Genomic DNA, 3565 nt, shown 5'->3' on the forward strand with positions numbered 1-3565 from the left:
CAGCTGTGTGACCCTGGGCAAGTCATTTGATCCCCATTGCCTAGCCCTTACTACTCTTCTGCCTTGGAACCAATGCATGGTATTGATTCCAAGATGGAAGGTAAGGGTTTAAAAAAAAATAAAACCTGCTGACAAAAAATGTCTCATTTAATGATATCATTTAATGGACCTTAGCCATTGTTTAAAGCAATTGAAATGTCTCAACCTGTATTGGTTTCCTGGCAGCAGGCTAATGTCATGTTCTCCTTCTGTTGCCCCACAAGAGGTATTTCTACTGTATCTGAATGCCAAATATTGAATTTTGCCTATCTGTGCATCTTTTATAGCTTCAGAAAATTCTATATCTCTTTCTCCAATTTCTTAATGAAAAATTAAGATAACATATATTAGCAATCTCTCCAAATAAAATGTTTCTTAAAATGTGTGGTCATTTTCTTATTATTCCTCCCTTCCTCCCTTCCATCCTTTCTCCTCCTCCTCCTCCTCCTTCTCTCTCTCTCTCTCTCTCTCTCTCTCTCTCTCTCTCTCTCTCTCTCTCTCTCTCTCTCCTGACACTACACCCACACCTAAGGAATAGTTCACACTTTCCTTTATAAACACACAGGTTCACAAGGTTCGAAGCATGAGTGGATTTACCTATGGGCTAGGGAAAACAGAATTCATATTAGAATCCATAGAAAACAAGAGTACAAACCAGGGAGCCCCTCCTCCAGAAACCTGTTTTTGTTGTGGTTTAGTCTTTTCGATGATGTCTAACTCTTCACGACTCCATTTAGGGTTTTCTTGGCAGAGATCCTAGAGTGGTTTGCCATTTCCTTCTCTAGCTCATTTGCAGATGAGGAAACTGAGGCAGACATAGTTAAGTGACTTACCCAAGGTCACATAGCTAGGAAGTATCTGAGGCCATATTTGTGGAAGCTGAGTCTCCTTGACTTCAGGTCCAGTACGCTATCCACTGGCCACCTAGCTGACCCTAAACATAGGCCTATTATACAGTCTCAATTTGCTTATATAATTTATATAATACTGATATAATCTCAACCATTCATGGATAATACATTGTCTAGGGCTCCAGAAAGGGGTTTCCAGGGATTGCTCTTGCATGCTTGTCTTTCTTTCTGTCCATAACTGATGATACCAAGAGTTTTTAAACTCTTACCTTCCATCTTAAAATAAGTACTGTGTATTGGTTCTAAGATAGAAGAGTGGAAAGGGTTAGGCAATGGGGGTTAAGTGACTTGTCCATGGTCACCCAGCTAGGAAGTGTCTGAGTTTGGATTTGATCCTAGGACCTCCCATTTCTAGGCTTGGCTCTCAATTCACTGAGCCATCCAGCTACCTCCTAAGAGTAACACTTTTAACTATATCTCATTGCCTTGAAACTTATTTTTTTCTCTACTCTTGTTTTAAAATTCAAGAGCATTGAGAAAATATTTGCATAAAAATTCTTGCATAGTATAAAATTATCTTATCCTATATATATGTGTATATATGTATATATATATATATATATATATATATAGTGGTTATTGGTTCTTTATTAAGCAGAAAGTAGGCTTGTCTACTGTGATACAATAGATACCTAGCAAAAATCCCTTCTGCACTAAAGTATGATCCTAGTTGTACTAAAATTGGGGAAAAAAATCCTCTCTATTAACTTAGAAAGGCTTGAACTCTCCTCCTTTCTTTTTTTCTTGAGGAGCTAGGACTTCTTCCCAAGTATTTTTGTTTTTAGAATAGCAAAACAAACAAAATAGAGATTTATCATAACTATACAAGAGGGTAGCTGTGGAAAAAAGATAGCCAGCTTTGGAACCTGGATTTAAGTTGTTCCTCTGACATACATATATTGGCTATCTGACCCAGGGCAGTTAATTCACTTAACCTCTCAGGGCCTCAGGAAACTCATTAAGTCTAAAAGTAGCATAGCAGATGCTGGTCCGAACTGATAGAAGGAGTTCTCTATACTATTGAAATGATAGGTCCAGTTCCCCAAAGATCTGACCAAGAAACAAAACCAAACCCACATCCTGCAGATTAAAGAAACATGACTCTAATCAGCATCCTTGAGGCTCTTTGGTACCAATCATTTCTCTATATATGGCCCTCCATGGAGTCTTCCCTTTGTGAGAAAGCAAAACCAATCAACCATGGATATATCTGTGAGTATAGACCACATTCCAAACCTGTAGCCTCCCAACCTTCTCCTAAGAGGAGCGGAAGAGGGCTTCATTATCTTTTTATCAGGGCCAACTTTGTTCATTGCATTTGGTTCAATGCATCCAGATGCTTGTCTTTCAATCTTATTTTTGCTTGTCTTTTTTTTTTTTTGGTAGCCATTGTGTCTATTACTATTCTTAATTTGTTCTCTTTGAGGCATCAGTTCATACAAGAATTAACTATTTCTCTCAGCACAGCATCACAAAATATTTATTTCCTTCCATGTGTATGACCAATCTCCTGAGATCCTAGAATGAAAACCTATAAAGATAATTAATTGGAGCACACTAAGATGAGAAACTGAATAATTAACTGCTCCTGAAAAATTAGAATCAACCCCAGTAGGCCTGAAATAAAGATAGACATCAGTGGAAATCTAGCAAACTGTCTATAAAAAAATGATGCTTCCATCCTGCCTGATCCCAGTAAACTCATTCCCCAAAGCTAGTAAACATTTGTATCTCAGGAGTATTACACATTACCATCTTTTACACTTTCGACACATTCCAAGACAGATGGAATCTTTTTAAAGGTTTGTATGTTTTTTCAAATCTTGGAAAGAATATCAGACAGTTCCCATTTTCACATTGTTTACACGCAATCTGGGAAAACTTGGGGACTCAGTAAGCTGAAAAAATATGGGCCAATGAATCAGTGAAGAAGATACTACCACAATCTGTTACTTGGAAAGGAATGAAGAACATATGCTGCTCTAACTCATTCTTCAATACCTATCTCAATTCATATATCCCATGTAACTTTCTCTGTGGCATTTTGTACTGATCTCTCCTTTGGCGTTTAGTAGTACTATTCACTTGGTGCTTTTCAGATATAACAATGAGAACCTTTTATCTCTCTTTAATCTTATGTCTCTCCCCAACTACTATCCCTCATTGAACAGTTCCCCCACTCCACATCTAGAAGAATATCAGTTTAACTACTATGGATACCATTGACCTGTTCCTTTAGTCTATACAGTTGTAAGACCAAAGTACCTGCAGTCACCTGCACCTCCTTAGTGGGCACACTCTATCTAGTGCAAGAGGAAGCCCTTGACTAGTCCTTGACTCTGAATCTTGGCCTATTGGCTACCATCTTTCTCTGAAATTATCCTCTTCATCATTTGTCTCCAAAAGTCTAAAAGTTTAGTGTGGATTCATCTAATCAGAGTTTTGGCTCATATTGCCCACAACCATCATCATTCTTCCCATCTTTACTTGTTTCAATTGAAATCACGGGCAACAAAAACTACTTCTGGTTCTTTAATTATAACCTTATAAAGAGAGGAACATCAACACACATTGAAGAACTAGCAAAGGCCTGGGCATTGAGGGGATGCCCATCA

Source organism: Monodelphis domestica, chromosome 8 (genome assembly GCF_027887165.1).
Source record: "Monodelphis domestica isolate mMonDom1 chromosome 8, mMonDom1.pri, whole genome shotgun sequence".
Classification (NCBI taxonomy): domain Eukaryota; kingdom Metazoa; phylum Chordata; class Mammalia; order Didelphimorphia; family Didelphidae; genus Monodelphis; species Monodelphis domestica.